Genomic DNA, 24,923 nt, shown 5'->3' with positions numbered 1-24,923 from the left:
AACCCCTTCAAAACCCAGATAACTGAGGAAACTGCATTTGAGATAAACATCCACTCTCTGCTTTCCTGCCTGGTATAAATCTTAATATCCCAGAAATGTCTTTCACATAAATGTATAAACAACAGACCACCACAAAAATGTAAGTAAGACAAAAGAGTCAAACTTGGATGCCTTAAGTTTAATATCGGCATCCACGTTTAAGTAAATGGACCATAATACTCAGAGGTACTGAACAACTGCAGCTCCTACTGCCTGCTATCAGCAAAGAGAGAGAGGCAAGGACAGGAATCAAAGGGGAGAAAGAAAAGACAGGTATATGAGGCTGCCAGAGAAAGGTTAGATTTATGAACACAGTTATTACAGTATAGTAAATAAGGTCCTACTGTGTGATTTTGTGTCTGTACAATCTAGTTGTCCTCTTTTAAAATGTGCTAAATATAGAGTAAATGTACCAGCAAAGAGAAAATGAATTGATAGGCAAATAAGCACAGCAGTAGCTTACAAGGAATGTAAAAAATAAAACTCTTTAAGAGCTTTTGAAAACATATTGCTATTTTTTTCTCACTCTGAAGCCTTGCTGAGAACCACTCACCCAGCTCACCAGGGATCAGAAGGGAAGAGGTGCAGAGGGTATCGTGAAATTTGTGTCAGGCCAGAATCAGCACGAGCGTTTCCCAAATTGTAACTGAGCAGAAGTCTGACTTCAGCCCAGTCTCACGCTTGCATTCAGCCGGCTCCAAGCCGGACTTGCCTTCTGTAACCCCAGGCACGCGGACAATTTTGTACCACATTAAGGTGTGAAGTGACCTGAGTACAAACGAGACAAATCGGCAGGAGAAGGGCTCCTGCAGCTCTGCAGGAGGGCTTGGCCAGCAATGGCAAGCTGCTGACTTGCCATATATTTATTTATTTTTATTTATCTTATCACATTTACTGTGCTCACCTACCAAAGGGGATGCAGCTTTTATCTGTCAAACAGCCTTTCCTCTCACCTTGCAGAAGGATGTTGCAACAAAAACCCAGAGTGCCCATGTCATTGACTCGTAGTTAGCTCCGATCGCTGGGTCGGCCAGCAGGATTTCGGTTCAGTGCCTAGCAGGGAAAGGAGTTCAGGTGCCAAGCCACCCAGCCTCCCCAAAGTCCAGGAGGTCTTTGGACTGAAGTAGTGGTGAAGTTTAAGACAGATGGTAAGAGCTAGGTATTGCCTGTAAATCCTTATTACTCTGCTCACTTCTCAGGACCAGTCTTGCCTCCCAGCAGTTGTGTAACAACTTATCCATTGCATCACTTAGAAAGTATAACAGGAATACCTCAGTTACTGGTGCTCAGATGCTGCTGGCAAGAAAACAGAGCACTTATTTGAAAATCTTTGAAAATCCCAGACTAAAATTTTGTTCTGTCTCATCCACAGAAAACATTCTTTTCAAACTGCGGAGAGCATGCAATAAAAATTCACATTCACACCTCAGTTCTTAACTTCCTCCAAATCTGGACTCAGGCTTTCCAGACCAAATACAGCTCTGAGTGCTACGGATAATTGTCCACATTATACTAGTATTAATTGACTCTGATGACTAGCAGACTATCATCAGCCTTTCTCTGGGGAATATGTTTGCTAGAGCAGTATAAGGTAGCCTTAATTTCCACCTCTTGGGTTAAACAGCCCTGAAGTTCCTCAGTCTCCACAGCTATAAATCTGGAGCCAGAAGAGCTCCTTTTCTGCTTTCATTAATAAAATGAAGATGCATTTCTTTTCTTATTCATGCAGTGATTCCTTGCCACCCATATCAGCCGTCAGTACAAATGACAATGGCAACATGTCACCACAATTTAGAAAGGTAGAGATCACACTTCTCCTGAGATGAAATTCACTGCTATGAAAGCACTTCAGCCATCAATAACAGAGAAAGAAAACAGTGAGATTCTGTAATTATACTCAGAAAATCAAAGAGCAGCCCCTTTTACAAATCAATGCCACATAACCCGTCAAGAGTCGTTTGCATGTAATCCTATTCTTCCCAAGCCCACAGAGGTCCGAGGGAAATACATCAGTGTAGTCAGGATCATTTCTGCGGTACATCTAACATGTACGATTCTCAAAGTGTATCTGTGAAAATAAATTCCATTACCATAAGGTAAACAAAATGTAATTGCACCGGCCAATTATAACATCATACACCACCACAACATTTCATTTTTATCCTTCTTATTAGAGCTCTTTCCAAAAGACTCCCTCTCACCTTCAGTCCTCCAGCCCAGTCCCTATTATTATTATTTATGAATCGTACTGTAGTAACAGAGATACAGGACAATATTCAAACTGTTCCTGCTTTTCAATTATGAATGTGTGTCATTTTTGCCAATAAGAAAGGCATTTGTGTAACTAGCTTCTGGAACGAGCAATTGCCACTCAGGCTTACAATGAATTTAATGCTATAAGGCACCAGAAGGAGAGCCGCAGCCTAACAGCTCTTTGAAGCAACCCAGGCATACACGGTATGTGCAGGTCACAAGATACACGAGAAAGGTCAATGAAAGTAGGGCACCCTGTTCTCAGATTGATGGGCCTTCAAGGAGCTGTGGACAATGGCAAGGATCACCGTGCTGTCAGTAAGCCTCACACAGAGGTTCACCTTCAAAGTGGAGGCATTTCTGGACCTCATCCCTGCTGATTTTTTTCTCCTTGTACTTGCCGGGGTCCTTGGTGAGCGACAAACAAGACCACTACTGCTACTTTCAATATACACATGGAGAAGCCCCAACGCCTGAAGCATTTCTATAATAATGCAATCAAAGTTGAGGACAGGAGGGTGTACGTGCATATGCCAGGTCAGCACTTCGGTGAGCACACCGACACTTCCTACAGAGGGGAAACAGGATGATAAGGGTATATCAGGACTTCAGAACTCCAATGCCAGGGCTCCCAAATTTCCACTTGCATAACAGGTGATGATAGTATTACCACTGACATAAAAACAACACTTTCTTTTAGAAAGCAATACGGTAAACATAAAACTCCCCTTAAGGGATACCATAAAAGGGCTTTATTTTTATGAGGCCTGGATAAACAGACAAACATCCTTACAAGTGCAACAAAGATATGCAAAGGCACAAGATGCAGCAAAAGAAATTCTGATTGTACATTAATCTTTTCACCACTGGAACAGGTCTCCCAGAAAGGCTGCAAAAATCCTCATGTTTGTAGACAGTCAAAACTCCGCTGGACAAAGCCCTGAGCAACCTGAGCTAAGCTGGCCCTGCTTTGAGCACGTAGGTGAGACCACAGGATTTACAGTGGTCCCTTCCAACCTAAATCATGCTACAATCTTAAAGACCAGTTGTAAAAGTTTATCATGGAAACGTTTTCCTGCACCTCTCTGATCCACCACTGTGAGCCCCTTACAGAAAGGTCAGGTGCAGGTGTACAGTCACAGAAAGTGCCTCATGTCTTTGATTTCCCGTAAGGTCCCAGTCCAGCCATCCAGGCTAACACCTTTGCCTTTAAGAAGTCCAATACATTGAGCATCATCTTTTTGCAGATGTCTGAGCCACTCCTGCAAGCTGTGGCCCAAAAGAGGAGCAGCCCACAACAGGGAGTGTTGCTCTAGATAGGAAAAATAATCCGAAACAGACAAATAATTTTAACTGCATCAAGATCTTGTGGCACCATTCTTAATCCTATTTTCCATGTGGGCTTCCTAACATCTAAATTGCAGGCAGCAGATGACAGCTTTGTCATCTGTGTTTTGAATGGGGATGAGACAGGGGGTGGATAAGCTCAGACGTTGCTTATGGGCTAGTTTCTCCTTTTGGTTAGCTGTAAGGGATAACTCATCACCTATATGCTTCAGCATGGCACTTCAAAGGTTAATCCCTACCTTAGGTGCAGATGGGTGCCAGGGACCTAATTCATCCAGGCAGTTCAATCGCCTCATCCTTAGGCACCATGATGCTTGCTTTGCGGGCAACCTCACAGGCACTCTGAATCCCAAAAGGCTTGTAAGACAACTAATACCAAAGCCGTTATTCTGCACATTCAGGGGGAAAAAAAAAAATTAAAAATAACTAAATAAATAAAGGCTTGAGCATATAGATATAAGTAGGAACAACAGCAAGAAATTAAACAAAGGGAAAATTAGGCTGAATATCACGGAAAATTCAATAGTGAGAACTACTAGAGTGTGGCACAGCCTCCCATGGGGATGATCTACTGCTTCCAATACTTAAAACTAGATTGGACAAAATAATATAATTCAGGGAACAGTCCTGCACTAAAAAAGGAACAGACTGCTTTGTCTGACATGTCTTTTCCATGTCTAATTTTGGTGGCTATAGGATAGCATTATGTATGACTCAGGATACCTTTTCAAGTCGAAAAACGTCCGTCACTGGCTTTCTGTCCACTTATTCATTCATTTGTCTTTTTGTTGACCTAAAGCTTTCTGAAAGCATTAACTATCCAAACCAAAACACCCAGTTTACATTAACAGGTCTGACATTTCAATAACCATCTGCAAATACTAGTTATTTCACATGTCATTTCTTTCCAATTGATTATAAGTAAGAATAATTCCTTTAAAAACATTTAAGATATATATTTTAGTGTTGCATTATGTATCAAAAAAATAGGGAGAGAGAGAAAATGACCTTCAGTGACAGGTGATTCACTGGCTACTTGCCTGGAATTCACATGCTGTATTTGATAATGTTCACTTTAAAGTCACAGTAAACTGCACATCTTTTCCTAGGAAAGTTGAGTTTAAATACAAGAGGTGATGAGAGGTATTCAATTTTATTATGACATTAAAAAATAAGTACAATGATGTTTAGAAAAAATAAACAGCCTTGAAAATTTGAGTGGCTGAATATTTTAATGTATTATTTTGTAAGTTATGTAACTTTTTATGTTGGTGCAGTGTTTCTTTCTTTTCTTCACCCCTCTCCTCTCCTCCCTCCAAATGGAATAACGATTCAATAGACTTTAAAGACCTTTTCTTGTGTTGTAAGTATGACATGCTGAAGAGGAACAGATTTTCTTGACAATCACAGCTCCACAAAGGAGGCTTTCACAAGTAACACAGAAAAAGTGGAAATTTTTCCGTACAGGGAAACAGAAACACCTTTTAATGGCTCCCTGAGCGTGCTTTGGTTTGCATCAGCAGCACCCCTGAGCCAGATACGCAGGTGACAGCACTGTCCACCCCTTCCTTATCCTGCTGAAGGAACCTTGCTGCCAAAGGCAGCTTAAGGACGGCTGCACCAATGCAAACCAGCAAGGCATTTCCTGCAGGAGCCGGATGCCTGCAAAGCAGATTAGGCCAGGGTATTCCTGAACCTCCCTCGCTGCTGCCAAAATGACCCTGTGGAGCTGTCATGCATAAGGCAGGACAGACCTTAAAGGTGTTACAAGCTCCAGAAATCAAAGCAGATCCTGGCAGCTCCGGAACAAGAAATTGGTAAAGAGAGGGTAAACAAACTGCTTCTGCTCCTCTTTTGGTGACTAAACCCACTCTGGCATAAAGGATGAGTTTAGCTGTAAATATCATATCATTCCTATTACAAGGACGGGAATAGAAGAAAATTTGCTTCCGCTAGCCTGGAAACATGTAATGCTGTTCTGTCTCCCTTAGCGTTTCTACGTCTCCTTCCAGCTCTTTCTTTTTTCTGTTCAACTGCCAGGCAGAGAGAGAAAGATCACTAATGAACCACAGCTTCTGTTCAGGTCATTAGCTGTACCAGAGAGAAAGTTAATGAACCCTAGTATATAAAGACAAAATCAGGTTTTCTTTAATAGTTTCCATACCAAGAGCATCATTTTCTGTTAGTGTAATCCCTGGATGATTTAGTTTGAGTCCCTTTTTTTTTATTTTTTTCGCACCAGCCTAGTTTTGGAGGAACGGCGTGACAGAGAACATCTGGTCATTAAGTGCATACAGATGATGTTCAGATGCTGTGGAGAAAAATGCCAGAGGTAGCCAGAGAGGGGGGGAAGTTAAACTACCTTGTACAATAAAGTCTTTGGAGGAAATCAGAAATAAGAAGTGGCAACTTGCTGAAGCATTGTCCCACAGACTAATTTCAACAGCAACAACAAAAAAATTAAGCACCTGCTGAGCCCCTGCCATTCACTGAGACCATCTTTTTTCCCTCTCCAGTCTTCCCCGACTTGTAGACAAACATTCAGAAATCAAAGATGTATGTACCCTTATGAATGACTCAAAGACTTCAGTGTACTTTCCCTCATAGTGGCCCATGGGCATAAGAAAGTGCTATTCCCATTCTATGTGGATATTTATGGTTTTCCAAGCAAATCATGGTCAGGCAGGGTGTATTTTCTCCTAGCTCTGCAGCATCCTAAGCAGAGGAAGAGCCCTTCTCTTCTTCACAGCTCCATCAGGACCAAAAGAGTGTACTGCATCCCAGAAGAACTTACCCTCTCCTAGAAATGTTTTGCTTTCAATAGAAATGTGCTTGAGAAGTTACACGAATCAAAGTTATGGTGGTAAGGCAAAGAAAGAGAAGTAAAAACACCTACAAAGGTCCTATGAAAGCATGTACACATCAAAATCAAAGCCTAGGAACATGGGCCAGGAAGGTCCCCTGGTGTCTGAAGTAACCATACCAATGAACCCCTTTCAGTAAGTTTTATCTGACATTTCTTGTACCCAGCAGTCCTACTGGGACACCGTCTGGACTGTTACCCACTTCATAGTTACAAACCCTATGTTATTCTTTAGATTTATTCATGGACCATTTTGTATAATTTACATTCCACACTACAACCAGCCAGAGTGTTTGAGGAAATGAGGTGCCATATAATGTAAGAAATGTGGATTGATATTGTCCAATGTATTCTGCTTCCATTTATATTTTCAGGTTCTTCTGTATTCTATTCCCAGGGAGTTCCTTCCTGCAGCCCAGTTTTAAGGCAAATAGAAGACATCAGCAAGGTTCACATCCAAATGAAACTTTCTCAATTTTTAAATAGATGCTGATCACAAAGCAAGTTACTCCAACAGCAACTCTCACCAGAAACAACCATGTTGTCCATCTCAGTGGATATTAAGCACACTGTCCACAAATCCTAATCTCCTGTTACCTGTGTGTTGTGTTATCATCTACCAACACTGAGCACTGGGGAGGTTGCATCCAGTTTTGGGTCAAACATGGAAGCAGATTCACTGTTCCAGCCTGCATCTTTGTGCTAGAGAAATGGATGCAGCCCAACAAACAGAAATGCTGCATCCCTCCCCCAGTTTTCCCTCATTAGCAAGTAGCTTTAAATTATGGCGGAAGAATCAGTGTGTTTCCCAACACTTGTTCCAGCCCTGAAATGCTGCAGCCTCACTCATAGGCCAATGGGCATTGTGGAGAAGGAATGTGGTTTCCTTTTCTCCTCCATTTCCCAACCATTTGCTCCTCAGCTACTTTTGATAATAAGTAGCAAAGAGATCAGCAAAGACTTGGAAAAGTCTAGCTGATGGTGTATGCACACAAGCATCATTCCACTAGCATGAGTTTTTCATCAGTATTTCTCTAGAGTAGCTAAGCATGGTATTTTTATCCAAAGGCAATTTGCTGGTATAGAAAAAGTACAGCAGACAATGCATTCCTACTCTATTATGCATGAACACCCGGTATGTACTCAACTTTCCTCTCTATCTTATTTATCACACTGTCATTAAACCTGTGTCACTATTACCGTTCTCTAATACGCGTCACAATAATGCGTTCTTATCAGGTTTCCTCTCTCATCTACTGATCTAATAATATACCACATCGACATTTTGGTGATTTTAACACAAACAAACAAAAAAAGGTTCAGGCACAATATACTCAGGAAGATAATGTTCATGTTTCAGCATAAAAAAAAGCCTTTGTTTTTTTCGAGTCTACTTAAAGGTTCAGCACCGCTGACAGAATCGGTCAATGATATCCAAGCAAGGGAGATACAAGCTAATTAAAACTCATGGTTACAGAGGCCTGGTCAGCAAATATTTGTTAATATTTATGGGTTTTTAGCAAGAATCACTGTGTTGAATCACATGAAAAATTGAGCCAGAAGAAAGCAGGTTATGTTTAGCATAGCTCTCTGAGAGCAGTACCCCAGGCTCTGTCTGACCTGCTACGCTGAAAGTGCCAGGGAGCCCCCCAGGCCACCAAAACCCAACTGACCAGACGGTGAAGTTGCCAGGTTGGTCCCTGGGGGTGGTTTTGGCTCAGGCCAGCAACGAGCCTCCTGAACAGAGCCCGGTAGAAACAGGAGGAACCGTTCCTCATGTGCAGTCCAGATGCAAACCCTCCTGTTTCAGAGGGAGAGCGAGTTTAACAGCACTTCCACCTGTTTGGCCTCCGCACCCAAGAACAGTCCCAGGCATGTTTAATTTATTAGTATAAACAATGCCTGGTAGACTCCAGCTCTGCTCTTGTCAGGTAAGATGGTGGTTGTCAGACTTGCCTGAATTTGCTTCCTTCAAAACATTACTTAGTGTCAGGGCTGCACAACAACCAAAATTGTATCAGGCATCTGAAGACAAAAGGGACGCGGGGTTCTGGTGATGTGTTTAAATAGGGCTCGCCACGCTGCTTTATCATTTTATTATTTGTCAGTGCAGAAGAGGAAGCATGTGAAAAATCATTAGAATGAGCAAGGAGGATGAATAAATTAAGTAAATTAGCATGAACAAGGCAGTTCATAATCCAATTGGAGAAGGTGATTATATATCATATTCGGCTAAAGAGAAAACACAGGCAGGAAGGACCCATTGTGGAAACACAAACTCCTCTGCTTAAAAGCAAATTGTGAGCAGAAAAATGAATTCAGAACAGTGTTTTATTAGCAGAATTTGCCTCAACTCAACTCTAATAGATCTAATCAGCACAGGAGATAAGGACAGGCACCATGTTGTTTTTTTACAGGATGACGAAGGCATTGTAAACAAGGGGAGTGATTGAATATTTTTCACCTTGTTAAGCCCCTTAACAAGCTAGCTGATTATATACCGTACCTTTAAAAAGCAGAAGATAGGGAGACAGTCTAGGAGGAGAAAAATAACTAGTGGAGGATGTATTAACTTCAGCGATGTTTGCAGGTATATTGTAAAAGTGCCAGCTCTGACTGCTTTTCAAACGTGAACTTGGTTTTAGTTACAAAAGTGACACTGTATTAAACTTTTGAGGCACCAGATGAATCATATCTTTCGAGCAATATATTATATCAATAAAAATGGGCATTTCAATTCATAATGTAACTTTACAATACCTATCCAACACCACTTTGGTTTTCTGCTTCGCCTTGATTTTTCCAAAAGTTACATTTATTTTAGCATTTCAGTATTACTTGAAGAGCCTTGATTCATTCATTGGCATAAATGATGTTGGAATGATTACTGAAACTATTAATTCATATAACCACTAGTAATTCCATTAATATTAATAATCATGAAAATCAGCATCATCACCATCATGGTAGTGTCCAAATGCCAGTGGCAATTGGGCTGTAGTCTGCTGTGCACTGTTTAATGGGTGTTGAACAAGACAGTCCTGTCCTTAGCTGCTAGCTGCCTAACAGAAAAGGTTACAAAAAAGGTAGGTTATCTTGTTATTTTCATTGTTTGGCCAGAAGACATCTTCAGGTGAATGTTAAGATAGCCTGCAACAGGGCCCAATTCCTTCGAACATCTGGACATTGTCACAATTCTGCAATATGAGCTCCTCTGAACCTTGGTCGGTCTGCGCAGTAATAGCAAAATATACATGTGAAGTGTGCTACATGAGATGAGTATTATCACAGAAAAGTAAAGTGGTTCAATTTCAGTCAGGCATCCTGCTAAGTGTTGGCTTTTTAAAATTACTGAATCATGACAACGTCCGTATTTTCTATCAGAAGCCAGAGCCAAATTCTCAAGGGGATTGCAGCCAGAAGCTTCTGTTAGATTCAGCAGGAAACGTATTTGTTTGCTGGGTAAGGATTTGGCTCTATATATTAAAGATATAATAATATTTAGCTGAAAAAGTTTCACAAATCTTGAAATGTTTCCAACCATAAGCTCTCTAAAATCATGAGTCAAGCCATGAAAACCATGAGATTGGCTTTAAAATTATGTTCTCTGTTTTTTTTGGCAACTTAGTAAACAGTTCTCTCCCCTCCCTCACAAGTTCCTTTACAAGGAGCACGGTTATAAACATACTGTATTTTCAAATTAAATCTGAGTCTCTCATACAACCTCCTGATTCCTCTGTATATAAGAAAAAACATTATAATAATCAGTAAAGTTTCCCTTTACGCCAAAAAAGCAGAGTCATCATGTTCAACTGCCTGTCAGGATTAGCCCTGGCCTGTGCTATGTGCCAAATTGTTCTCAGACATTTTTTTGGAGAGTATATCTGAAGCAGTATTCACTGCTTCAAAATTCAGTATTTGAGTAAGACAGATAAGCCCTAACTCACAGTGGATATTCTACTTTATACTACTTTGACAAGTAGTCCTTTTGGCTACTTCTATACAAGTAAAGAAGGGTGTCGTGGTTTAACCTGGCAGGCAGCCAAATACCACGCAGCCGCTCGCTCACTCCCCCCACCCGCAGTGGGACGAGGAGAGAATCGGAAGAGTAAGAGTGAGAAAAACTCGTGGGTTGAGATAAAGACAGTTTAATAGAACAGAAAAGGGAAAATAATAATGATGATGATAGAATATAGAAAATGAGTGATGCACAATGCAATTGCTCACCACCCGCGCTGACCGATAACCAAGTAGCGATCGGTACTTCCTGGATCACACCTACCATTCATATACTGAGCATGACGTCACATGGTATGGAATACCCAGTTGGCCAGCTGGGCCAGCTGTCCTGGCTGTGCTCCCTCCCAACGCTTGTTTTGTTTTGTTTTTCTTGAGCTGAATGTCCTTGACTAGCAGGGTACTTAGCAACAACTGAAAACATCAGTGTGTTATCAACATTCTTCTCATACTAAATCCAAAACCCAGCACTAGGAAGAAATTTAACTCTATCCCAGCCGAAACCAGGACAAAGGGACATCCAGAATTTGAGTTCAAGCACTGTCCTCTACCTGTCTTCCCATGATGCTTGACAGGTACCTCACATCTTGCCATGGTTTTGGCCCATGCCAACTAACACTCTCACAGACGGTTTCTGGGCACTGGGGAAGAGCACAGACCAGGAGTGATTCCTAACAGACAGATTGGGCATAGACAAACTATTTTTTTCTGATGAGAAGAGATTTTTCTCAGTGTGGACATGACCAAGTCAGTAGGTCTGAGAGTCACAATTTCTCACGTGTTTTCTTTAGCAATGTAGCTGTTGTTAATGAGACAAATAAACTATCCAGTGGAACAGTCTAATACTAAAGGAAAAAACACAGACATTGTGAGTATTGACATTACTATGCACCTGAATGCTGGAGCATTAAACAATACCCTTAAATATCGATACAGATTCTTATTTTGGCATCTTTACAGTGGTTAGTACAAAATTCATCTGCTTCCAATTTATTCCAACATTTCCATGAATGAATTTCCATGAATATGAAAGTCTCACACTGGAGAGGAGCTCTGACTAAACACCTGCAATTATCTGCCTTTGCAAGCTTCTTTACTCCTCACTTCTTCAGTGGTCAAGAAAAAAATTGTAACCATGAGCCTGAAAATAGGAATGTATCATCCTAAATCCTCCACTGCTGTGGATACCACCACCTTCGTGGATAATGTCCTCCCACAGCTTGTCCTTGAAGACAGGACATGTCGTCCTAAAGGCTGTTGCTGTAATTCAAGTTCACTATTTCTTATTCTACCTACTGTGGACACACAGAACTGTTTATTTCATTTTATCTTTGCAGCTACCTTTTATGTATTGGAAGTTTGTTTTCAGATCATCTCTTTAGCCCCTATCAGTCTTTTCAAGATAAGGCAAACCCATTTTTCCAAGCTTGCAGGCTTATTTTAAAATTTTCATTTCTTTCTTCTGGATATTTTTTAATAGATCCACATCTTGCCTGAAGAGTGGTGTCCTGTCGAAAGCTTATCAGCCCTGAGGAGAAGATTACAGTCTGGACACAACATTCCCATTTACAGAGCTCAGAGTAATAGTTGCTTTACTCTAGCAAGTTAAACTTTCCCCGCTGAATTTTACATGATCATTTTATTATCAATGCACTTAGAGGATGTGCTTGGTTATTTTCCTCTGCCTGTGTCCTAAACTTTCTGATTTTGTTCCTACCTGCATTGTGCTATTGCATTTTTTCCTAATAACTGAGGATGTTTTTTCTTCTGCATGATGCCTGTTAAATCTTCATGTTTTGAAAGACATCATAATTTTGCTATCCCTACCTTTCAGTGATGCTGTTTGTGACAGGATAATTATTTCATTAAAATACTTTTTTATTACGCTTGCTTTCCAGCAGACCCTTCTGAACAGTCAATTGAATACTTCTTTCCTGAAAACCTTATTTTATCACTTCCCTTCCTTGTACTCCTGTAAATCAAGAATTTAGTATTTAATGATTTTGGTCACCCACGTTGCCTTCCACTTTCCTTTTCCCAACAAGTTCTTTTCCATTAATCAGGATCCAATCTACAAGAGTCTTCCTCCTTCTGCTTTCTCTGCTATTAGTATCAATTGTTGTCACCAATAAATTTGAATAAGCCTTTCTCCTTTTACGTTCCTATATTGACTGATGCATGGGTAGTTTAAGTACCCCATCAATACTAATTACTCTGCACAGGACAAGTCTATGAGTTAAAAGCTCAGGTCTCCGGGTTTTGTTGTGGCACACAGCTTGCTTCCAGAAACGTCAGAGCCCGATGGCAGCTGTATACTGCTAGCCATTCCAAAAGAGAGTCACTAAGTACTCTCTTCTTTGTTTTCTCTAGGAAAAGGTGAACTTCCAAGACTTTGAGGCATCAGACATTTTTCTTCATTTGTATGAGCTCCCTTGTTGAAGGTAAAAGCATAACTGGGAACAGAGTATGGTGTGCTGACATTTTCATTGGAAGTACCTCAGCCAGATGCTTACTGGGGTGCTTCAGGATGAAGAGAGTGTAAAGGAGTGAAAGAAACAGAGGTAATGGAAGAAGAAACAGAAAACAGAAGAGGCCAAAAAAAAAAAAGGAAAAAAAAGAAGAAACAAAGAGGAAGGACTGAGAGATCAAAAGATAAAAATGGGGGGAAATGAGCATTTTCATAACAGTATTCACATAAATAGAATTGCTCACACGTTGATTCAATCCCAAAAGACCCATGGCATGCAGCTTTTCCCTCCACTTTCTGTCCTTTTTGTGTGGGCATACCACTGAAATCTCAGTCACCCAGCTTTCAGATAGTTTGTACCAAGCATCTTTTGAGATTCCTAGAAATAAGTCACTTCTCTCCTTCGTTCTTTTTCCACAGCCCTCAGATAAATTGGGTTATGCTTCTGTTAATATTTTAAAATAGTTTGGCATCCATAAACATCTGAGTCTGAATCTTCACTCACCAGCTCGCTGCAGTCTCCATAGTCTAACATATGGCTGGATAGCAGTCCTCAACAAAAAGAGGCTAAAACTCGTCTAAATATAATTTTGTTGCTGAGTACTGTGCATTGTGTGTGGAGTTGAAGAAACAAGCCAACAAGCAGGTCATCCATATGAAATTATCTGTGTAGGCTTACATAAATTTGCTCAAAACTGTGCAGAAACATAGGAAATAGTGTCTAAAAGACCACTGTATATATTTCTGTGCAGAATTTTTACAGGAGCCTGGTTGCTAACATGTGACTGCAAGTAGTTCCAAAAATGAGCAGGATCATATGGTTTGTTTCTCATGTACTTAAAATGCAATTATTTTAATAAATTACAGTATTGTAATTTCTCCAGAGGTATACAAACAATGTGGAAGAAATAAGCAGAGTATACTTATGCCAAATGGAAAACAAGGTAATACAGGAAAGATTAAAAATGCAGAGAAGGGAAATTTAAGCACACAAAAACAGAGAGTAGAAATAATAGAGCTGGCAATGAGCAAGGAAGGCACCAAAGAAAGCCAGAATATTTTTGGTTAGAATAGCTCTGCCTTTCTAGCGTCAGTGTCTCACATCTGCTGTCATACACTAATAAGAGCTGAGGCCGCTACAATGCTGACCCAGCCATAGGTAGATGATTCATAACGAAATCATACCTGCATATGGAAAGGTGTCATAGCTATCAGCTAAATTTTCAAGGTAAAACAATTTAGGATCCTGCGCTTCAAGAAATGAGGACCTCCACCCTGAAATAAGAAAATTGTTATTAACTGGAGGACTGACTAAAATGGAATGGAAGAATATATTTTAAACCCCATCCATCCGGCCACCAAAAATTTCATAGTTGCCTGTTACTTAGAAGTTGGAGCTCTACTGTCCCAAAATAAGCTCTATGTAAGGAATAGATAGCTCCCAGATATCCAAAATAAGATGATACAGCAGAAAGTACCACACTCCCTGATGTTGGTTAAATGATGGAGTTAAATCCAGTTGGCGGCCGGTCACAAGCAGTGTTCCCCAGGGCTCAGTACTGGGGCCTGTTCGGTTTACTATCTTTATCAATGACCTGGATGAGGGGATCGAGTGCACCCTCAGGAATTTTGCAGACAACACCAAGTTGGGCGGGAGTGTTGATCTGCTCAACGATAGGAAGGTTCTGCAGAAGGACCTGGACAGGCTGGATCGATGGGCCGAGGCCAATTGTATGAGGTTTCACAAGGCCAAGTGCCGGGTCCTGCACTTGAGTCACAACAACCCCATGCAACACCACAGGCTTGGGGAAGAGTGGCTGGAAAGCTGCCCAGAGGAAAAGGACCTGGGGATGTTGGTCGACAGCCAGCTGAACATGAGCCAGCAGTGTGATGTCATGGTTTAACCCTAGCCAGCAACTAAACACCACACAGCTGCTTGCTCAGTCCCCCCCTCCGGTGGGATGGGGGAGAGAATCAGGAGGGTAGAAGTGAGAAAACTTGCTTGAGATAAAGACAGTTTAATAACTGAGATAAAATAAAGTAAAATAGTAGTAGTAGTAGTCGTCATAACAATAACAATAAGAATAACAATAACAATAATAATAATAATAATAATAGAATATATAAAGCAAGTGATGCACAATGCAATTGCTCACCACCTGCCGACCGATGCCCAGCCAGTCCCTGAGCAGCAATCGCTGTTCCCCTGCCCCCTCCCCCAGTTTATATACTGAGCATGATGTCATATGGTATGGAATACCCCGTCGGTCAGTTGGGTTAGCTGTCCTGGCTATGCTCCCTCCCAGCGTCTTGTGCACCTGGCAGAGCATGGGAAGCTGAATGTCCTTGACTAGCAGGGTACTTAGCAACAACTAAAAACATCAGTGTGCTATCAACATTCTTCCCATACTAAATACCAAACACAGCACTATACCAGCTACTAGGAAGAAAATTAACACTATCCCAGCCAAAACCAGGACAGTGCCTAGGTAGCCAAGGAGGCCAATAGCATCCTGGCTTGTATCAGAAATAGTGTGGCCAGCAAGACTAGGGAAGTGGTTGTCCCCCCATACTCAGCACTGGTGACGCCGCACCTCGAATACTGTGTTCAGTTTTGGGCCCCTCACTACAAGAAGGACATGGAGGTGTTGGAGCATGTCCAGAGAAGGGCAACGAAGCTGGTGAAGGGTCTGGAGGACAAGTCTTATGAGGAGCGGCTGAGGGAACTGGGGTTGTTTAGTCTGGAGAAGAGGAGGCTGAGGTGAGACCTCATCGCGCTCTACAGCTACCTGAAAGGAGGTTGTAGCGAGGTGGGTGTCGGTCTCTTCTCCCAAGTAACCAGCGATAGGACAAAAGAAAATGGCCTCAAGTTGCACCAAGGGAGGTTTAGATTGGACATTAGGAAAAATTTCTTTACTGAAAGTGTGGTCAGGCCTTGGAACAAGCTGCCCAGGGAAGTGGTTGAGTCACCATCCCTGGAGGTATTTAAAAGATGCATAGATGTGGTGCTTAGGGACATGGTTTAGTGGTAGACTTGGCAGTGCTAAGTTAGTGGTTAGACTTGATGATCTTAGAGGTCTTTTCCAACCTTAATGATTCTATGATTCTATGATTCTACAGTTTTATTTCTCTACTACTTGCTAGGCTCTTTCTTGACCAAGTTGTAAATAGTGGTGGGTGTTTCCAAACAAAACCACTAATAAGTTCTACAAACTGGTGCTTTCCTTTCCACTTGTTGCTATTAGGAGCACAGAAAAATCTAGCAAACTGGTGTAGAGACAAAAATATGTTCTTTGAGAGACATGACCAGCTCCAGACAGAATCCAAGTGCCTTGTAGGGACACCTGCAGTAGGATTTCATCTGTTAGATGAGACTCAGGAAACAGTTTGGACAAGTTAGCTCTTCCCAATCTATTACACCCCAGCAGGGCAGTGGGCTAACTCAGCCTTATCACATCCAGTCCCCATGCTCAGGCACGTAGATCTTTCCTAAGCAGCTCACTGCTCAAAATTGTTGTTCCAGCTCTACCAAGTCACTAGGTTTAGATGCTCTAGTTATAGGTGGCTCATGCTGTACCTACAAAAGTTAAACACTGTGGTGGTGCATTTCCCCCACTTCCTCTGGGCCACTCTACGATCTCAGGAACTCCTGTCAGGCCTTAACCATTGTGTAACGAGTTGGGCGGTTGAGCATCCCTTGACTGTACCCGGAACTCTTGTATGGCTAAGGTGGGGAGCAACACTGATCGTACCAGGAACACCGGCTACCTAATCAAGGTAGGAAACAAAAGCAGGGGATAATTCATCATCTCTGACAGCCCTGAAGCATTCCCTACCTGGATCATAGCTCAAGTGGAGCGATACCATGGTTACTGTGGAACAATACCATAATTACTACCCCGGACCATCTCAGATAGTGGTCAAGATGGAAATTTACTGATGACTAAAGCCAATCATCTTGCAAACCTATAAACAGCAGTCCCAGGCGAGACCCTTTGAGCTCTCCTGGACCGCAGCGGGCTGCACCCAGAATATCCTTCTGAGTGGGACACCTCTCAGAGTTCACAAACTCTCGAGTTTGTGAGACTTGGAGGATCACCGATACTTGGGCTGAAACACTCCTTGGTCGAGACCCTCCTCGGGGCTCAACCCTTTGCCCATTGGGAAATGCCAAGGCATTTAACATGAGTGTTTCATGAGACTAGAGGGGAATTTTTAACAGGTATACCTTTATAAATTTATCTAGCTTTAGGCCTTTATAAACTTATCTAGCTTTGGTACCATATTCATATTTTTATATATATATAGATTGATCTAGATCTTTTTGCACATTTATGTGTGCAACCACTAACAAGTATCATTTGTAGCTCAGTTGTTTTAGTATTTGTAGAAAAAACTTGACTAACTCCTTTTTGTAGCTGCCAAATTGATTAATGCTTAAGTATTGTTGGACTCTAAGTTGCTGCTAAAAACCCTTAACCCTTTAGTTATAAACTGTTGCCTAGGTCTGAGACTAAGGGTAGATCCAGCCGCACCTAGACTCCTCTCTGAGAAGGAGTTTAGAGAGCAAGGGGGTCTACTCTGAACCTCATGACTCAATGGGAGGTCCTCCTTATCCCTTTTGTATTAGACACAAACCGTTGTCCAAGTCTGAGAGTAAGATTGGATCCAGCCGGGTCTTCTCTGAACCTCGTGACTCAACGGGAGGGTCTCCCTTACCTTTTTATCCTCAATCTCTGTACAAATCATTCCAACACAACTCTGACACGATTTTCTCTGTGTGTACTTAATCCATGTAATAAGTAATAGAGTGAACCTTGCCATTGAATTCTGTTAAGGCACGTTTCTATAAAATTCTATTAAAATCACCTTTTGCCAATATCTTTGTGAGTGATCTTTAAAGCGGCTCTAAAACTACTCATTGGTGACAAACACTTCCTCTATTTTTTAATTTTCAGAGAATACTGTCATTTGAAAAACAAAACAAATCCTAAGAGGAGCCAACATTGCCCAGGTGAATATTCCAGGTACATCCAAGTTTCATCACTACTTGTGACAATTTGAAAATGCCAAATTCTAACTCAACAGTCATAAAGTATTCACTTTTCAAAAAATTAACACAGAATTATGGCATGATGTGACATCTGTAGGGTTTTAAATTCCAGGCCTTTAATAGCAAAAAATTCCTTGTTTGTTCTAGAGGAAAAATAGTATTAAACTAAATCTACACTAGTAAATTCATCAGTGGCATGGAGCATTCCTGGAATTCAATCATACAGACTGTTAAATTGGTAGAACAGTCCCTGGGACTGTTGTGGCTTGTGCCAACTAGCCAAATCCGAACAAATTCGCAGATGTGGTCTGGCAGTTAGCTGAGTTCGGGAATCAGTTCCAATAGATAAGGTGGATGTCACCACCCTGTTTTGGAGGCTAAGAGGATGTAATGACACAAACGTTGCCGAAGCAAGCCAGCTGGCCATCCAGCGAGAGAACACCCCTACATGCGCTTGCTGGAATAGAAGCAGCTTTGGCTAGATTTTCCCACTCATCTAGCTGCTGAAGGAGGAGGCAACTCAAAACCTGCCAGTGCATAGGATGATGTTTGAAACTTATTCTTTTTTATATCCTTGCTTAAAAAACCATGAGGTATCCAGCCAAGGAGCAGGAAAATCTTTGTCACCATAGCACAAAAATAGTGAATAAAAAACAATGAACAGTTGATGAATTTGTCAATAGTCCATTACCTGGGAAAATTTTGTCTAACTGATCCAGCAAATATTTACCACAAATCTCCCATGCATCTTTCTTCTTTGCTCTCAAGTTTCTTCCCAGTTTTATCTCCTCTCCTAACTTCCAAACCATTTTCTACACTGGACTCTCATTCTGTTTCCCCAGCTCCCTCCAATCCTCTCCCCAAAGGAGGTAAGAGATAAAGTGATATTGGGGTATAATGGGAGGCAGAGGAAGGGGCAGTAAGAGCTGAATGAGAGGGAGAGGGGTTGGCAGGGGAAGCAGAAGGGGGAAAACCTATCTTTTGACCAGTCTTAGTTTTAAGGGAGTGCTTGAAAGTGAGCAATGAAGGGATTTTGCAGATGTGGTCAGGAACACTTGATCTTGTACATAGGGACAAGGAACAGGGAGGCAATTGAATGAATGACAGACAAAAGGGTAACGGACAAGTGTAAGACGCCTGGCAGAAGTTTTGTATGTTCAACCAGAAGGATTTGTATGGAGCCTTGTAGGTTTTCTTGAGAGCTACCAACAGACTTTACAGTCCCGAGAGGTTACATTTAAATTACTTGCTGCCCAGTCATGTAGTGTCGCTACAGTTTCTTCCAACTGGGAAGTAAACACTGCAATGGAAAATGTTGGTCTGAATGAAGTAACCACCGTTGGTCTCTTTCCTACTCCTAGAGTTAGACAGTACACCCCTATTTGTAGCATCTGCAATGCCTTGATACAATACAGCAAAATGAAAGCAACATGAGAAGGGGAAATAAATCTATAATACCTGCTGCGAGTTACTGGAGTGGAAAAAAAACCCTCTTCATCTGCTTTCTTTCTGAAGTGTGTGCATCTTCTCATTCGTGTAACAGATGACTCTGAACTGTGCTCTCACCTCACCAGAAGCACAGGCTGCTTCAGGCAGCAGGAAATTATTTTTGCAGCCCTCGCTAAGCATTGGCAGATCCTTTGTCAAACACCACAGGAAAAAAATGCCATTAGTGTAAAGGACACGCATACAACAATTACCTTTAAAATAGCCATTTCCCCCTCTTCTTTCTTTTTTTTTTTAATTCCTAAAATTGAAAATCACAGACACTTCAAGGAGATCCTGGTTCAGTTTGTTGTGACCAGTTTGTCCACATCTAACGATGAAAAGCAGAGGTGGAAATGAACAAAGTGGGTAATGTTTCCCTCATTAGGAAACACCAAGCTCTGTCTCCACTCAAAGATGCTTTCCTGCAGAAGAGGGACACCCAGAATATTGACACCCTTTGTTAAATAAGTAACTGGTAATTGATCAAAATTAAAGTAAAATATTCTGCAGAAAATCAGTATTTAAAAATAGAAACAAAAAAAATATTCAATATGCAAATAGACTTTTGTGGAGGAGTATCAGTGAGTCTGTAAACTCCACTTCAGACTTCATTATTCAGGAGAAAAAGTTATGTCTAAAACTAGGCCTATAAGTAACAGAATAAAGTTCGTGGATGATATCTTTTTTTCAGTTAAAGTACTTCATTTACAGAAATGAAAACTATGACCTTGATGTAACTGGCCTCTGAATAAATTATAATCTGAGTAAAATTGTCAAATGTTCTTAAAAGATTTAGGTATCTACTTGTTATTGACTCTCAAACAGCATTTAGATTCTTTTGAAAGTTCTAGCCAGGATAATCAACAAATATAATGACTAAAACCAGTATCTGCCCAATTTTAGGACTACTGTGACATGAATGAAACTCATTAGGCAAATAGGGATTTTTCAAACTGCTAAGTAATATACCCTCTGGCGATACATTCATTAAGAAAGTGGTAGGGGAGGACAGACTGTGTGTAATGAGTAATAAGCGACTATTGATTATTCTAAATACATAAAGTTTTATTTATTTTTCAAGTTACAAAAATAAATATCTATACTTTGGGATATTTCTTGCTTTACCTATCTCTCCCCAAGTGTGCAAGGTGCTTTACAAACAAATGTTTCCATACCATTTAAAGCACTGTCATGTGGAGATATTCATGTGAACTGTGAACAAACAGCAGTTTTGCTGTGCTAGTGCAGGGTTAATTAGCGCATGCAGAGCACTGTGCCAACGCCATTAACGTCTTTGTTCAGCTCCAGTGCTGGAAGTAGCGTATTCAGACCTAACTTGGATTCTGCACACAAAACTGCACTCCTTTGGCACATAACCTGCCCAAAGAAAGCAATCAGACTGAGCTGGATAAACAGAGGTATCATACATAAGATGTATTATGTGCTGCTTCTATTATATTCACTTGCCATAGACAAAGGTTGCAATCCTGCACCCAGTTTCACAGAGGTCTAGGGGAGAGCAAAAAAAAGTTAAAAAAGGAAAAAAAAAATCAAAGGTTGGAAAGCAAGATTATTGAAGCAAGCCTGAAATTATTTTACTTGGTTAATACAAAGCAGAGACTGCTGAAGGTAGACATGCTAAGTTTTAGACTATGTAAACAGATGGTTCAAAAAATAAATTAATCAGCTGATTTCTATGTCCACTAGAAATAGGACAAGAATTAATTGACTTAAATAGCAGCAAGGGGCATAAGATATTATGAAGAACTCTCTAACTGGAAGAATAGATACATACTTTAACAGATTATTGAAGGCAGCCCTCAACTCACCATCACTGGAACAAACTAGATAAATATCCATCAGGGCAGATTAAAGAGCAGATGGTTTGATATTGAGCTGAAATAGTCTAACAAGACAATATGTATACTTTCTGATATGGAACTGAATGCTTTTAAAGAGGAGGAGTGAAGTACTGACTTCCTTGAATCAACAGGAAAATTGCTGGCTCCGAACCCTGACCTGTTTAATGTAAATAATTGCATAAAATGTTCTGTGTAGCGTGGTCTTCTGTAGTTGCCACAGGTAGCAAAATGTCATTGCTACTTATTAATAGAGCTCCTTTTTGAGCACTTACATAAGGGATTTTTTCTGTGAAACAATTGGAAAACCTCAGTGAGCTTTTGATGAGATGTTGGTACCATAGGTCTTGGATTCTAGACATCACTGATGATCTGTGTTTGGCATTTATAAAAGGGAGAGTGCTTGCACGTAAGGTAAGGAGGAGCAGTTGTGAAAAGAAGCAAACAGCTGAATTTTAGTTTTTCAACAACAATCTTTTTTTTCCTTTTAGATTAGCTAGCGTTAATTTTCTTCCATATCACAAGCACGTTTATAACCCAATCAATGAATTGCATATAGCAGAAATTTTGAAAGAAGATACATGCTAAAGCTTCCAAATAATGCTGTTTACATTGCTTTTGCCAAATGCATGCATATGTATGAGAAGGCTTTTGGTTTGGCATATATTGACAGGTTAGTATATTGCTGGTGGCTCATTTATTTACCCATTTGGCCATTTTTACATGCAGCCATGTATGCTATGATTTTATGAATAATGCTGTAACCTAAAGACCCAATCCTCCGGAGAATGAAGAGCTAACATCTACTGACTCCATGTCCACAATCATCAGGGGGATAAGGGCTTAATGCAGCAGGATAACTAGTCAGAAGCAGTTTTCATTCCATCTAAACACAGATTAAAAATACATAAAGATTTTGTTTCTCTCTTTTAGATAGCACACATAAACTAAGAACAATATAATGATACCTTCAGAAGAAGTAGCACCATCTCCTATAAATATTTGGTTAGTTTCAGAGGGACACTAAACTTGTGTTGAAAGTACTACTCAGTGAGAATACAGTTATCCCAAATGATCACTGAAATAGTCAGGCTGCATTAATATAAATGTAATATCAATGTATAAATGCTCTCTTATCCGAACAGGCAAAAGTATAAACAAAACATTCCATGTTTTCCATTAAGTCTTAAACTTCATGTAACAAAATCTGACTTGTCAGCACTTGAATCTGAATTCCAATACTTAGTGATACACCAGGTTTAATTTCCTCCTGTAAGTACATTTCCAAGAAGCAAGTTGCTGAAACTATGATGAAAGGCCATCTTCACGCACATTTAACATATGAATACCTGAGCTAAAATCAGCTCAGACAGAACTGAAAATTGGATCTTAACATCGAATTTGGACATAAGAACTGACAAGCTTACCTTTTGTCATTAATAATTCTCCTCCTTTGTTTCTTACTTTTTTAATGGGTTCCTATTTCCTTTCCTACTTTGACATAACCTGTCTCACTTTCTCCTCCCTTTCTCTCATTTTTCCCCATTTCCCTTTCGTCTATGTTTTGTTTTCATTCCCTTATTCCTCCTTCATTACCTTAGTCCTCCTCATTTCAAAAGTGTACTCCATTTTACACTTATACCATTATGTAAACCAGACCAATAAGCAGGAGACCAGGCTAGAAATACAACATGGAAATCCCTGATAAGGCAGGCTAGAATGAACATTTGTATTACATTAATGTCTTTTGTATTATAATAAGAAAAATATCTTATTATGTTACTGAGTACAATGCACAGTATTTTGCTAATATACTACACTGGTCACTAATCCGATGTGAGGGTCATATACATTTCATCTATTAGCTTTTACTATTGCTTTCTGTATTATATTGATAACCCAGCTTCTGAACCAACCTTTTACTTCCTTATTCAGTTTATATTGTAATTGAGGGCTTTTCAGAAAAAGAAAAAAAAAAAGAAAAGAAAAGAAAGAAAGAAAGAAAAGAGAAAGATGAATTAATGCCAATGAGAGTCTTTTTTTTCCCTGTGTCTATGCAGTCTGATTTATTGCAAAGTATTTGCCATTCCATATCCTATTGTTTCTTCAGGTATTGAAATTTGCTGTATCATTTTTCAAGGGTTTTAAAATTGCATTTGCAAATTAAAAAATAGAACCAATAACAATGAATTTCAGCTGTACAACTGTCAAAGAGACACTGTATATTCCAGGACAGTCAGGAATAATAACCCTCTGGGAACATATGATCATCTTTAATTTGGGAAACTGTCTGAAATTAAACACATTAAAGACAGAATTCTGAACTAGTTTTATCATGCTGAAGTGATTCAATGTTCCCTGCTTTCCTTTATAATATCAACCTTTCTAGACATTTTCCACTACGAAAACAGTTTCCATAAAAGAAAAATGTTGAGTTTAAGCAATGGTTAAGGAGCCTGACAGAAACAATTACCTTTAGTGAAATTATACTTTATTCGCTATTGGTCCAATTCTGTCCAATGTTTGGTAATAAAGGATGCCCAGCTGTTCTCAAAAAGCATACACAGATTGCTTCCAAAGAATAAACATTTATGTACAATCTTCAGTACCAATGCTCTGATAAATTAATTATTGCTGTTGTAGTATAAAAAACGTTTTTCAAAGTTTTACTTTTGTCCTTTACTTCAAAAATGCTTTAGGTCTTATAGTAATGCTTCTTTTCAGGCCCTCGTTTTTACGTTAGTATCTCAAGAGGGGTGTTAACTAATTGTTTTTTTATGTGTTGAATTACTTTGGACCCACAAAAGGTCTGAAAGCACTGGCATATGACACCTAAATTCTGTAATAACTATATTTAATGTATATACAACACCAGATGTAGGACCACCAAGTTCAGGGAACAGGTTATCCAACTTAACTTAATCTCAAAGCCATGCAAGCATGTAATATGCATTTTCAAGGCTAGTAAAATTAAAGTTGTAAAAAAATAAGATAACATGCAATCTGTGTTCAACAAAGATCCAGCCAGGCTAGGTCACCTACACTGCTTTGTCTAGGACACCTAGACAAAGAAGAGGCATTAGCTTTCATCTTTTTGGAGTTAGTAAAATACTGATGTTATATGTAAATGTGACAAATACAGTAAATACAATGTCATATGAAGAAGCATTAATGATGGTTAGGAAAATGGGAATTAACACTGTAACTGTGAAGTGAGTAAAGAATTGGCTATTAGAGAAGTATTGAAAGGGAAAAATCTAGTCTGATGAGAGGTAACAAATGGTTGGCCTTGGACCAATCTTGCTAACTTTTTGTATAAACAACCTTGGCTTAAAAAAAAAAGTACTCTTAAGATGAAAAGCTAAAAGGCATTGTCAATATTGAAGAGGATTATGGTATTTCACAAAAAGAACTGCATGGCCCTGAGGATGGGACTAAGCGTAATTAAATTAAATTACATTTATAATAAAAAGAGGAAGGTCATTGGGGACTAAGAACAAGAATTTCTGCTATTGACTAGGAACTCATCAGTTAGAA

Source organism: Calonectris borealis, chromosome 3 (assembly GCF_964195595.1).
Source record: "Calonectris borealis chromosome 3, bCalBor7.hap1.2, whole genome shotgun sequence".
NCBI classification, from domain to species: domain Eukaryota; kingdom Metazoa; phylum Chordata; class Aves; order Procellariiformes; family Procellariidae; genus Calonectris; species Calonectris borealis.
Note: the sequence above shows the minus strand (reverse complement) of the source record.